The following is a 14,803-nucleotide window of genomic DNA, read 5'->3' as shown; positions in this document are numbered from 1 at the left end:
CACGGGAAAGGGTATAGCCAGCCATCCTAAAATAAAAGCCTCCATACGTGTGTACTTCTTCTCTCCTATTAGCTCTCTCTTTACTTCTTCTATTGCACTCTTCACTTGCTCACAGCGCACGTTAGTCACGCTGGGAAGGAAGTCACATAGGTGGAGGAGGTGCATGAGTTTTCGTGTGGGACAGCTAGACAGGTCTCTACCTGTGTGCCCCACCGGCACTGGCGTCGTAAAGTAACACCCCAATGTCCGGCTGTACCTCGGCACACCACCACCGGAGAGGAGTCACATTTCACCATCTAGCAAGTGACCAGCCAATCCTCCGACACAACATCACCGGGGGCTCACACACACCACACTAGGTGTTCTTAGCGGTGGGCTAGGTATTAGGGTGCACCTACTAGGCACTTGTTATGGTGGCCAGGAGTGGTATGCCCACCCCCAGGTATACTAACACTAGACTTTGAAAAGGTAGAACCAGGTGTGTGTGGGTTCAGGTGCAGAATAAGTGCAATACAGTTTAGTGAAATGCACAAAAGACAATCTCAAAAATAGGAAAAACAATCTCTTTTCTCTTGATGAACAACACAAAAGGCTTCACTTGGGTGCTGGTAGTGGGTAGGTGGGAGGTGTTACTTGAGTGAAGGTTTAGGGCGAAAAGTGTGCAACAGGGTTGATATTCCAGGAGGTGTCAGTAATATGGAAAATGATTTAGTGGTCCAAACATTGGAAATTGATGTGCAATGTTTCCAAATGCAAAAAAATGCACTTGGGGAGGAGGAATCCTCTATCCAAGTATCACATCAGCAGTACTGTGTTGGAAAAGACTTCAGAAGAGAAGGATTTAGGGGTAGTGATTTCTGACAGCCTTAAAACGAGTCACCAGTGCAACCAGGCGGTGGGGAAAGCAAATTGTATGCTGGGGTGTATAGCTAGAGGTATAACCAGTAGGAAGAGGGAGATTGTGATCCCGCTGTATAGAGCTCTGGTGAGGCCACATCTGGAATACTGTGTCCAGTTCTGGAGACCTCACCTAAAAAGGACATTGATAAAATAGAACGGGTCCAAAGACGGGCTACAAAAATGGTGGAGGGTGTGAGGCATAAAACATATCAGGAAAGACTGAAACATATATCTATCCTAAGATAATAAGAAAGGAAATACTAAAAGGGCAGACTAGATGGACCCAGTGGTCTTTTTCTGCCGACAATCTTCTATGTTTCTATGGAATTCTACGACAGAACTCTCCACTGCTGAATCCAGCCAGTGTCCGTGTCATACTGGCAGTCTATGGGAGGCTCACGCGCCTCCCATAGGCGCACTGCATACTTATTAATAAAGTTCTCTCAATCACAACTGTATATTCTTCTTCCAACCACAACTAACAGAAGGCTACAAGACCCTCCCACCAGGAACTAGCTATCCTATATAGGGGTGACTGTAGAAGTGTGTTTGTTTGATGGGTGCCTCACACTTCTCCACCTAAGTCGCTGATTGGACAACATAAAGCAACACAAGAAATAGACCTTCAACTGTGCAGTGAGAGTAGGGAGAGTGAGACACCAGGTGGTGAAAGCGCAAAATGACACCCTTCATCCCTGACACCAGAGATACATTTCGACAGGTGGAATACAGAAGTAGTGGCACACATGTTCTGGGACATCTCTTTATCTCTCTCTCTTCTCCCTGCCTGCTGCGATTCCTTTCTCCTCTACACACACAGCTGACTGGCCACCTCCAGGAAGTGGATCACAATATACAGTGAGGGGAGGTGGTGACATCACAAGGAGACTTACATGTGAGTGGACGGCTGCAAGGGATTATGGATAGTCCCTTTTACCTGCCCAGTGACGGTACTGTGACTGAACATGTACATCCGCCAATGTTAGGCGAATGTGTTAACAAATTGTGCAGAATTCACTAATTGAATTAACAGCATGATTTGCTTCACTCATCTCTAATTCTAACAATAAAACTCTAAATGATGATGATGTCTAACATTGTTCTGAAGATTTAACACCTGTTTTAGAATTCTTAGAACTGGAACATGCTTAAGTGAGAGAAAGCACACCGCCAACACATGGTCATCATTAAACAGCATTTATACCAACATCTGCATTTGTAGACCTGACCTAAATAGAAAAACATATGCTTTATTCATTTATATTTTACAAAAGGTTGTTTTTTAGTGGCAGTTCTAAACTGTGTTGCTGTGTTTAACTTGGCTCTCAATAGAGCTATGTGTGGAATTTGAATGAAAAATTATCTATTACTTGGCCAATATATTTGGAAAGCTTAAGACCATTTAATATCATACATATTTTGTGCTGAACACTGCAGTGAACTAATGTGGTAAAGTTCAGTGTATATTGTGACATTTCGTGGCAACATTATATTCTGTGTTAACCATGTGTTCAATATACTTTAGCCAAAAAAAAAAAAAAAAGGTTTATTTCACTGTAGACCAATTCCTTCATGCTTTGTAACTGAACAGAGCAACATAGGTTAAAAAGGATCAGTATAATAAAACTGGAACCTGTCCCGACTAAAGACGAAAGAGTAAGAGAAAATCTTCTTTAGCTTTTTTTAAACAGATTTCTTTTAATTTAAAAAAATGGTAAAAAGGGAGGATTTGGATTTTTAACATAGGATTGTTTTTTTATATTTTTCTATAGCTTTTTTGGGGGCCATATAGAGGACCTACACATGCAATTGCTTGTACAGTACGGCGGCTTGATAACCCTTTGTGTAGTCTCTCTATAGTAGATGATCCCCTGTGTAGTCTCTCTGTAGTAGATGATCACCTGTGTAGTCTCCCTATAGTAGATGTCCCCTCTGTAGTCTCCCTATAGTAGATGCCTACTGTGTAGTCCCCCTTTAGAAGATGGTCTCCTATAGAAGATGGTCTCCTGTGTAGTCTCCTATAGTAGATACCTTCTGTGTAGTCTCCTATAGTAAATGCCTCCTGTGTAGTCCCCCTATAGTAGATGCCTCCTATGCAGTCCCACTTAAAGGGAATCCATCAGCTCCCGGGCACTACCTAAGGTGTTGACAGTGTGCTGTAGCTGGCAGCCCCCAGTGAGCATGGTGCCATTTTGGTAATTTTCCGTGCAGTGGGTTATGTACAATCTTATGTCTCCTACTGTCACAGAGCTGTTGTTCGTGCCACACTTGTCATGCATCCTCCTCCCTCTTCATGAATAATCAATGCTGCCTGGCCTCCTGCTTGCTCAGCTGTTAGATTGCAGATCAGTCCTCTGTAGGCAGGTTATGTCTGAAAGAATCTTCCCTCTGTAATGTGTTGGAGCTGTGGTCTAGGGGTAACTCACCTATCTAGAGACCTGACAGCAGTTCATTCTCTGGTTTGAATCCCCTGATGGAAATTAAATAGATGTTTTTTTTTTCCCCTCATTATTGTATAATTTTTAATTATTGTGTATTGTGTATACTGTGTATTATGTTAACACACACAGTATTTTTGCTCAGTATTTTGGTCAGTATTTTGCAACAAAAAACAGAAGTGGATTGAAAACACTGAAAGGCTATGTTCACACACTGTTGAAATTGAGGGGATGGCTGTCATTTAATGGCAAATAATTACTGCTTTTTTAAAACAACGTCCGATATTTGCTATTAAATGACGGCCATCTGCTTAATTTCAACAGTGTGAGAACATAGCCTTTCTGTGTTCTCAATCCACTCCTGGTTTTGGTTGCAAAATACTGACCAAAATACTAAGCAAAAATACTGTGTGTGAACATAGCCTTAAAAATGATACAATAATGAGAAAAAAAGACATCTATTTAATTTACATGAGGGGATTTGAACCAGAGAATGAACTGCTGGCAGGTCTCTAGACAGGTGAGTTACCCCTAGACCACAGCTCCAACAGATTAGGGAGGAGAGACTCTTTCAGAGATAACCTGCCTACAGAGGACTGATTTGCAATCTAACAGCTGAGCGAGCAAGAGGCCAGGCAGCATTGATTATTCATGAAAAGGGAGGAGGATGCATGACAAGTGTGGCACGAACAACAGCTCTGTGACAGTAGGAGACATAAGATTGTACATAATCCACTGCACAGAAAATTACCAAAAAAGTCACCATGCTCACTGGGGGACTGCCAGCTACAGCACACTGTCAACACCTTAGGTAGTGCCCGGGAACTGACGGATTCCCTTTAAGTAGATGGTTTCCACTGTAGTTTCATATAGTAGATGCCTCCTGTGTCGTCTCTTACAGTAGATACCTCCTGTGTAGTCTCCTATAGTAGATGGTTCTTGTGTAGTCTTTTATAGTAGGTGCCTCTTGTGTAGTCTCTTATAATAGATGGTCTCCTGTGTAGTCTCCTAGAGTAAATTTCTCCTGTAAAGTCTCCTAGAGTAAATGGTTTTTGTGTAGTCTCTTATAGTAGGTGCCTTTTGTGTAGTCTCCAATAGTAGATGCCTCCTGGGTAGTCTCCTATAGTAGATATGTGGTGTCCCACCACGGGTGTTTTGTCTCTCCTTTGTACCTCTCAAAAAAAGCTTCTTACTCCGGGTCAAGTGGTGATAAAGTGTGCTCTAAGGTTTCAGCACTAGATGTCAGTATTTTTATATTTGTATTCTTATGTATTGTACAGCTGAGGTGCTCTTTTCTAACTTATTATCTTTCTTCTTTCTCTTGCACACACTACTTTCCACCACTCACAGATTACTTAGCCCCTTTAGGAGGTTGTCACTTAGTGGGGGAGGTGTAGCGTCAGTCTTACCCAGATTCTCATGGGAAAAGGACACACAGAGCAAGTGTTTCTGCTGTAGCCAAGCCAGGACCTGGCTTATGCCAGGACCCTTGTCCGGGACAAAAGTTCAGTCGAGTTGAGAGTCTAAAGGCCCTATTACACCAACATATCTTACGACAGATTATCTGCCAAAGATTTGAAGCCAAACCCAGGAGTGGATTTGAAAAGAGGAGAAATCCAGTCTTTCCTTTCTGACCTGTTCTCTGATTATAGTCTGTTCCTTGGTTTGGCTTCAAATCTTTGGCAGATAATCTATCTTCAGATCTGTTGGTGTAATAGGGCCCTTAGACATAAGTGTGTACAGATGCAGCTTGTTAGGGCCACGGCGGCGTCCCGTGCTCTGGACCGCCGCACCCTCTCTCCCACTTCTGTAGCAGCCGGTGTCCTTATGCAGGGACCCGGCGCTGCTGTTGCTTCGGCCCCGGGGGGCGCCTCACCTCACCGTGCTCCTGTCCGTCGCTGTGCCGGCCAGCGCACGCATCCCCGCCTCCTCGGGCGCGCGTGCGCCGGCTGTCTCAGATTTAAAGGGGCAGTGCGCTCCTAATTGGCTGGATGTTAATCACTCCCCTATAAGTTCCAGCCCTGCCCCCTTCCAGTTGTTGGAGCCTCTACATGCTTCCCATAGCGTTTGGCCCAGCTCCCTGTTGTTCCTGATTCCTGTCCGCTACCTGGTCCCTAGTCCTTGTTCCTGATTCCTGTCCGCTACCTGGTCCCTAGTCCTTGTTCCTGATTCCTGTCCGCTACCTGGTCCCTAGTCCTTGTTCCTGGTTCCTGCTCCTCTGTTACACTATTGCTCCTGTGTTCCGCCTGTCACCCGTGGTTACGCCTACAGGCCTCTGCCAGCACCATCTACTGCCTACTGCTCCTGCCACGCCTCGCCTGCCGTCACTAGCAACCAAGCCAGGGGTAGCGACCTGGGGGTCGCCTGCCACAGCAAGTCCATCCCGCCTTGCGGCGTGCTCTGGTGAAAACCAGCGGCCCCTTAGACTCCGCTCCCTGGTGAGGTTAGTGCCATCGCTAGTGATGGTCCAGTGGATCCACTACTCCAGGCTTTACAGTAGGCTCCAACCATGGATCCCGGCGAGGTGCCTGATATCCGTGAAGTAGCCCGAGTGGTCGCCCTACAGGCTCAACAGATCCAGCAACAGTCACAGCTGATCCAACAACTGACTGCAGCCTTACAGCAGCATACCACAGCTCAGCAGTCATCACCTCCTGCAGCCTCTTCAAAACTACGACTGGCTCTCCCAAGTAAATATGGAGGTGACCCCAAGTTGTGCAGAGGATTCCTGACTCAATGCACTATGCATATTGAACTTCTAAGCAGTCAGTTTGCCACCGAGCGCTCTAAAGTGGCTTTCATCATCAGCCTATTGGAAGGTAGAGCTCTGGCCTGGGCCACACCACTGTGGGACCGTAATGACCCTGTTGCTGCTAATCTCCGAATCTTCCTGGCCGAGTTCCGCTCTGTCTTTGAGGAACCTGCCCGTGCGTCTTCGGCTGAGACTGCTTTCCTCAATCTAAATCAAGGAACATCCTCCGTTGGTGATTACGCCATCCAGTTCCGCACCCTGGCTGCAGAACTAGACTGGAATGAGGCTGCCCTAATTGCCACCTTTAAAAAGGGCCTGACCAGTCGAGTGAAAGATGTGCTCGCTGCCCGAGACCTTCCTACCTCCTTGAACGAACTCATTCTACTGCCTACCAGAGTCTACACCAGGTTTTCCAAGAGAGAGAAGGAGGTCCGGCAAGAATGGCGTTTGAGTCTGTCCCTTCACCATCCCCGGCTGGCACCGGTGTTCCAGAATCCTGTTGCTCCTATGCCCCAGTCGTCTCCAGAAGTTCCTATGCAGGTGGAACGAGTTTGCCTGACGACTGATTAGAGGGCCCGTCGACTGGAGCTGAATCTCTGCCTCTATTGCGGTGGCGCTGATCACTATCGGCAGAGATGTCCCCAACGTCCTCAGCGTCCGGGAAACGCTCGCACCTAGGTCCGGTGGGAGAGGCCTCCCTAGGTGTGAATGCCACCTCTCCAAGGTTGACTATGCCAGTCTCCATCCAGACACCCTCAGGGCAAGTTCTCCAGACTACTGCCCTCATCGACTCTGGCGCTGCTGGCAGTTTCATTTCTGCTTCGTTGGTCCAAAGATGGCGGCTACCCGTGATCCAGCTAGCCCAACCCCGGTCTATCTCTTCGGTCACGGGCGAGATTCTTACCGAAGCTGTGCACTGCCAGACTGCACCTCTAGTTCTCCAGGTGGGCGCCTTACATCAGGAGCGGATCTCCTTCTACGTCTTGCGCCATTCCTCTTCCAAAATCCTGCTGGGTCTCCCTTGGCTGCAATTACATACCCCTAAGCTGGACTGGAGAACTGGGGAGGTTCTCAGCTGGGGTTAGGACTGTCCTAATCGGTGTCTGAGGTCTCCTCAACTCAAGTGCTCTACGAGGTCACCTGCTTACGCCAAGCCTCTATCCGGACTACCAGAGGAATACCAAGACTTCGTTGATGTCTTCTCGGCCAAGGAGGCGGACTCTCTACCACCTCATCGGCCCTATGATTGCCCTATAGACCTTCTTCCAGGAACTTCTCCTCCACGTGGTCGAGTATACCCTCTCTCTGTGCCCGAGACTGAAGCCATGTCCTCCAACATCCGGGAGAACTTACAGAAGGGCTTCATCCGTAAATCCACGTCTCCCGCTGGAGCTGCATTTTTCTTTGTGCAGAAGAAGGACGGTTCCCTCCGCCCATGCATAGACTACCGGGGCTTAAATAAGGTGACTGTCAAGAACCGCTATCCTCTTCCGCTAATCCCCGAACTATTCGACCGTCTCCGTGGAGCTAGGATCTTCTCCAAGCTGGATCTCAGGGGAGCATATAACTTGATCCGTATTCGTGAAGGAGACGAGTGGAAGACCGCTTTCAACACCAGAGATGGGCACTACGAATATCTGGTCATGCCATTCGGCCTATGCAACGCCCCAGCGGTCTTCCAGGAATTCGTGAATTATATATTCCGCGATCTCCTTTATGTCTGCGTCATTGTCTATCTTGACGACATCCTGGTCTTCTCCCACGACCAGCAGACCCACGTGTCCCATGTACGGCAGGTTCTACGAAGACTACGGGCCAACCATTTGTTTGCCAAGCTGGAGAAGTGCGTTTTCCATCAGCGCAGCCTGCCGTTTCTTGGATACATTGTCTCCAACCAGGGCCTACAGATGGATCCAGCCAAGCTCTCAGCTGTTCTCCAGTGGCCACGTCCTGTGGGACTTCAACGTTTCCTTGGATTTGCCAACTACTATCAGCAGTTCATCCCTCACTTCTCTACCCTGGTCGCATCCATAGTGGCTCTCACCAAGAAGAAGGTGGATCCCAGACGTTGGCCTCCAGAGGCCGAACAAGCCTTCAATAGCCTAAAGTCTGCCTTTGCCTCTGCTCCTGCTCTAGTCCGTCCGGATGTCTCCAAGCCATTTTCTCTTGAAGTCGATGCATCCGCTGTGGGCGCAGGAGCCATCCTCTCGCAAAGGGACACATCAGGCAAGACCAGAACCTGCGGGTTCTTTTCTAGGACTTTCTCCCCTGCCGAGAGGAACTATACGATTGGAGACCGTGAACTCCTGCCTATTAAGTTGGCACTGGAGGAGTGGCGTCATCTCCTAGAGGGGGCTAGACACCCCGTTAACATCTACACGGACCACAAGAACCTCCTCTACCTCCAATCGGCTCAACGTCTCAATCCCCGGCAGGCCAGGTGGTCCCTCTTCTTCTCACGGTTCAACTTTACTATTCATTTCCGACCAGCCGAGAAGAATATAAAAGCCGATGCATTATCCCGAGCATCCGATGTCATGGGGCAAGAGGAATCCCCTCGTCACATAATACCTCCCGATCGCCTAGTACCAGTGGCCACTTCTACTCTGCAGAGACTGCCTCCCGGTAAGACTTATGTGCGCCCCGCACTCCGAAAACGCATCTTGAAGTGGGGTCATTCCTCTTTGGTGGCCGGACATCCGGGAGCTCAAAAGACCGGGCAATTGATCTCCCGTCACTACTGGTGGCCCAATCTCCTTCAGGATGTCAAGGACTTTGTGGCTTCCTGCGCAGTCTGTGCCAGGAACAAGTCACCCCGTCAAAGACCTGCCGGCCTACTTTTGCCCTTGCCAGTTCCGGACCGTCCCTGGTACCACATAGGGATGGACTTCATCATGGACCTACCTCCATCCGCGGGCAATACAGTCATTTGGGTGGTGACTGACCGCTTCTCTAAAATGGCTCACTTTGTGGCCCTTCCTGGACTACCCTCTGCTCTGTCTTTGTCTCCAAGTTTTGGCGTGCCCTCTGCTTGCAGCTCCAAGTGAAGCTGGACTTCTCATCCGCCTATCATCCCCAGACCAACGGGCAAGTGGAGAGAGTCAATCAGATCCTGGGTAACTACCTACGTCATTTTGTTTCCAGCCGCCAAGACAACTGGTCTGATCTACTTCCATGGGCAGAGTTTTCTTATAACCATCTGGACTCGAGTTCCACAGGCAAGTCTCCTTTCTATGTGGTCTACGGGCATCACCCTCGTCCTCCTTTGCCTCTGTCTCCATCATCTGAGGTTCCTGCCGTGGAGGAATTGATCTCTGACGTTCAGTCGATCTGGGAACAGACTCAACAGTCCTTACTCAAAGCCTCTGAACGCATGAAGGACCAGGCAGATAAGAAGAGGAGACCTGCCACAAACTTTCTCCCAGGTGACAAAGTCTGGCTCTCGGCCAAGTATGTCCGTCTCAAGATTCCCAGCTACAAGTTGTGTCCTCGATTCCTTGGTCCTTTCTCAGTGCTAAAACGCATTAACCCAGTCACCTACAAACTCCATCTACCCCCTACTATGCGAATTCCGAACTCCTTCCATGTCTCCCTCTTGAAGCCAGTGGTCCTCAACCGATTCTCCAGTAAAGCTTCGTCCTCCACTCCACAAGCCGTCTCTGACGACGTATACATTGTTGAAGACATCCTAGCGATGAAAACTGTCAGAGGAAGACGTTTCTTCCTAGTGGACTGGAGAGGTTTTGGTCCTGAGGAGAGATCCTGGGAACCCGAATCTAATATCCTGGATCGGGATCTCGTCAAGGAATTCTTGCAGACCAGAAAGAGGGGGAGGCCAAAGGGGGGGGGGGTACTGTTAGGGCCACGGCGGCGTCCTGTGCTCTGGACCACCGCCGCACCCTCTCTCCCACTTCTGCAGCAGCCGGTGTCCTTATGCAGGGACTCGGCGCTGCTGTTGCTTCGGCCCCGTGGGGCGCTTCACCGCGCTCCTGTCCGTCGCTGTGCCTGGACGGCGCACGCGTCCCCGCCTCCTAGGGCGCACGCGCGCCGGCTGTCTCAAATTTAAAGGGGCAGTGCGCTCCTGATTGGCTGGATGCTAATCACTCCCCTATAAGTTCCAGCCCTGCCCCCTTCCAGGTGTTGGAGCCTCTACATGCTTCCCATAGCGTTTGGCCCAGCTCCCTGTTGTTCCTGATTCCTGTCTGCTACCTGGTCCCTAGTTCTTGTTCCTGATTCCTGTCCGCTACCTGGTCCCTAGTCCTTGTTCCTGATTCCTGTCCGCTACCTGGTCCCTAGTCCTTGTTCCTGGTTCCTGCTCCTCTGTTACACTATTGCTCCTGTGTTTCGCCTGTCACCCGTGGTTACGCCTACAGGCCTCTGCCAGCACCATCTACTGCCTACTGCTCCTGCCACGCCTCGCCTGCCGTCACTAGCAACCAAGCCAGGGGTAGCGACCTGGGGGTCGCCTGCCGCAGCAAGTCCATCCCGCCTTACGGCGGGCTCTGGTGAAAACCAGCGGCCCCTTAGACTCCGCTCCCTGGTGAGGTTAGTGCCATCGCTAGTGACGGTCCAGTGGATCCACTACTCCAGGCTTTACACAGCTAGAGACAACCAGATCTTTTAGTACTCCTACTATATCTACTACGCAGTGCTAAACACTTAAAAAGGGATAAGAGTCTAGGAACATCCTAGCCCACACCATGGACCAGTCTAAAAGGTGCAGGGCAGTATCCTGAGACACAAGAGGAACAAGCCTGGATAGGACAAAGCTACCAAGAAAGGTCTACGTATCCTATCTCGCAGTGCAGGTAACTTTGACATCTTTGGGATCTTAGCTTCGTCCAGATAACCACGACTGGGGCTTGTATCACCCTATTAGGACAGGTCACTCAACACTGTAGGGCACAAGGGGGGTCACACCAAAGTCTATACACAGGTAGAAGTAACTTCTCACTTTACAAGTATTTCTCCAAAGTTCCGGCAGAGTACAGTGCTACATTGGGTTAGGACTAGAGATAAGCGGGAGTCAGCCGCCGAGATTTCTGATTCATACGAACCAGAAATCCGTCTGGTTCGCTCATCTCTAGTTAGGACTCCCTCAACAAACTCTTCAAGCACAGCTGCAACTACCTCTCTACTCTACTTCTTCAAGCACCTCCTCAAACACAACCAAGCAAAGCACTAAAGTTAATGCAAAGATTTATCTATTTTACCTACAGTAAGTGTATTGTACTACTAAAAGAATGCACAGTAAAGCTGCTTTATATGTTTTATATTACTGGGACTCAGTCATATTTTATCCGCACCAGCACCCATACACACTAGCCGCACACCCTGGGTATTTTTTCCCCTTTCTGAGGGTGGCGATACCGATAGTCCAGGTGGGCCACTCAGGACTACCGTGACAAGAGCCCAAGCAAGATATCCATCACATTCCGGCAGGTCACCGACAATTTTAGGGTGTACAGCCAGCCACAACACAAAGAAGGTACCAACATCATACCTGTGTGCTGGACTAGCACTGGCATCATGACAATACCATCTTTAGCTGCACTGTACAGCAAAACTAGTAACATCAACCAACCTTAGTAGTCTACCACAGATGTCTCCTGTGTAGTCTCCTATAGAAGATGCCTCCTGTGTAGCCTCCTATAGTATATGGAAGTATACCAGAGGGCTATTCCTGCAGCTGGGCTTAGAATGGTTTGCAGAAACAGGGTATAGCTGAGACAAGTGAAGTAGCTGTCTAGGGAACCAGAATACAAGTAAAGAATCTAAGAACAAAAGCTGCTCAAGGAGAAGATAAAGGAGTTAAAGATGGATTACAAGCTGAGCAGTAAGGAGGAGAACAGCTGGAGGTGAGACTACAGAGGGATGTTGGGAGAGAGTTTGTCAGGGGCACCGTCCACAGTCAGGAAAGGGCCTGCACTTCTACAAACAGTGGGAATCCTCAATTCAGGCGCAAGTAAAAGAAAGTGAGTATACTCGGCAGCAGAGTTAGAGGGGTTATCCAGGTAACAAAAACAACATTCTAAACGATTCCCCTTCCCAATACCGCCCTATGTCTAATATACATGTATAACCTACCTTGCATCCTTTCACTGTTTTTTTTCTCACTTTTATCGGCTTTGGACATGTAAAATCCTCTACTCTACGTCCACTCTGACCACGCTCAGCTCCCTCTTCCGCCCTCCCTTTGTAGTCACAGGACATGTCATCTCCTTTCTGGGGGCCGAGTTAGCCGTCTATTGACTTAACCCGACCCCCAGGAGCACTCATCTGCATCATCTCCATGCACCTGTGCTGCTTTGATAGACTTACATGTGTCTCTGAGCCTAGGTTTCTTTAATATAAAATGTTACAGATCTATCTCTGCTTGCTGTCAGTGAATGCAGCCATATGTACCTGTCCTTGTGTCACAGCTCAGCATATTGTAAGTGTTATAGATGTTCTTAGGGCCCTATTCCACTGGACGATTATCGTTTGCATAATCGTTAACGATTAACGATCTCAAACGACCTCTTTTGCAAAAGACCTGAAAACGTTCACTCATTTCCATGGAACGATAATCGTTACTTATGATCATAATTGCGATAGTTTCTTCTTCGCTATTTCTTCACTAATGCGTTCGTATCTATTGCGAACGACCGAACAATGTCTTATTCAATGCGAACGAGCAACGATAAAAATAGGTCCAGGTCTTATAAAGCGATCAACGATTTCTCGTTCGGTCGTTAATCGTTAACTGCATTTCAACCGAACGATTATTGTTTAGATTCGAACGATTTAACGGTAATCTGAACGATAATCGTTCGGTGGAATAGGGCCCTTAGAGTCTGAATGGAATTAGAATGTTTTCATTCACAGAGATCTAAACCTACACTACACCCCCACCCCCGATAAACAGATGCCCGTTATGCAGCACGTAGCTAAACCATGCATGTGTCATCTCTGCTACATCATCAGCTAGTATGGAATATATACTGGGATGATGTGATGCAAAATTAGTGAAAAAAACAGTCCTGTGGTTACTGTGCAATATTAGTAATGACAACAGTGCAGTGGGCAGGAAAGAAAGCTAAAGGGGCGAGTACAGAAAGGGACCAATCAGGGAGATCGGCTTTTAGAAAAACTTGCCCCTTTAAATAAGACCTCTGTATCATCTGTTTCTGAATATGGTGGGTAGGATTGTGTGAGTTGCAAGTTGTTGTAACAACCATTTTTGAAGGAACAGAAAAGGAGGATGTAAGAAAAAATATATGCAATACATATCCACCCTGGGAGACCCTGCAAATGCTGAATGCAAAATGCTTGTGTTACATTTAGCAGTTGATCCCTTTGGCTGGACAAATACAGCACTATTATAAGAAATAAAAAGAGTTCTTTGAGGCCCTACCATATGTTCACCTTTATTAGTTAAATGCATAGTCTCCTGAATTGCTGGGTCCTGTAGTGCCAGTGTTTCCACTGCTAAGACACAAATACAGCACTATGCCTGTTTGAACTTTACATATAATTGTGTTTTCAGGGTTTCTTTTCACCTTTCATGCAAAAAAAACCTGCCATCTAGTGGTGAATGGATTGTATTACTACAGTATGTAGTTTCACTAGAAACAAATGTTTTTAGCTGGGTTGTGCTTTAAATAGTTATGCCAGTTTTACATATTTTCTATATGGATGCAAAGCCAGCTAACTTTTTTATGCACTGCTGTAAAATTTTCAAATTTATTTATTCATTCAACGTGTATTTTTGTAATCTGTCAGCTGCAATTCTCATTCCAAACTGCTGACACTTTTGGTGGCCAATTCATACGGAGTAAAACTGGCGGAGAGTTCCGCCACGGAATCCTTCCAGCCTCTGTGTCATACAGGCAGTCTATGGGAGGCTTGTGCGCCTCATCTCTCTGCAGCTCTCTCCTCAGAAGAATTTACATGTCAATTCTTCAGCACGGAGAGGAGGTGCGCAAGCCTCCCATAGACTGCCTGTATGACACAGAGGCTGGAGGGATTCCGTGTTGGAGAGTTCCGCCAATTTTACTCTGTGTGAATTGACCCTTGAGATTGAGGAGACACCTGATACCTTTCATATATCTGTCTGTGCTTTCAGAATGTAAAACATTGCTTTTATTATATAAGAAGAGTCACAGCTTTTCTAAAATCCTGAAGTGCAGTAGACTGTAACCCCTCCTCCCTCCCATCCCTGACCCTCAGTGGTGGATTAAATGTACCCTGGGCCCCGGGCTGTCCCCCCAACCTGGGCCCCCCCCCCCCGGTCAATCCGCCCACATTATACTCCGCTACTGCCCCCCCCCCCCACGCTGTCCCCAATAAACACTGCCTGCCTCCCCTCCCTGCTGGCCCCAATAAACATAATGTTTGGTCCCTTGCTGCTCCCAGTAAGCATTGTCCACCCCACCTCCACTGCTCCCAATAAACATACTGCCACCTGGTTTCAGGAGAGGAGGGAGCTGATCTTATAGGGGAGGTCGCAGGGTCACAGCAGCACAGAGGATATCAGGAGTGGAGGGTGCTGATCTTATAGGGGAGGTCACAGCAGCACAGAGGATGTCAGGAGAGGAGGGTGCTGATCTATAGGAGAGGTCCGAGCAGCACAGAGGATGTCAGGAGAGGAGGGTGCTGATCTATAGGAGAGGTCCGAGCAGCACAGAGGATGTCAGGAGAGGAGGGCACTGATCTAATAGGGGAGGGTCAC

The sequence above is a fragment of the Dendropsophus ebraccatus genome, chromosome 15 (genome assembly GCF_027789765.1).
Source record: "Dendropsophus ebraccatus isolate aDenEbr1 chromosome 15, aDenEbr1.pat, whole genome shotgun sequence".
NCBI lineage: Eukaryota > Metazoa > Chordata > Amphibia > Anura > Hylidae > Dendropsophus > Dendropsophus ebraccatus.
This window is presented reverse-complemented; position numbering follows the sequence as displayed.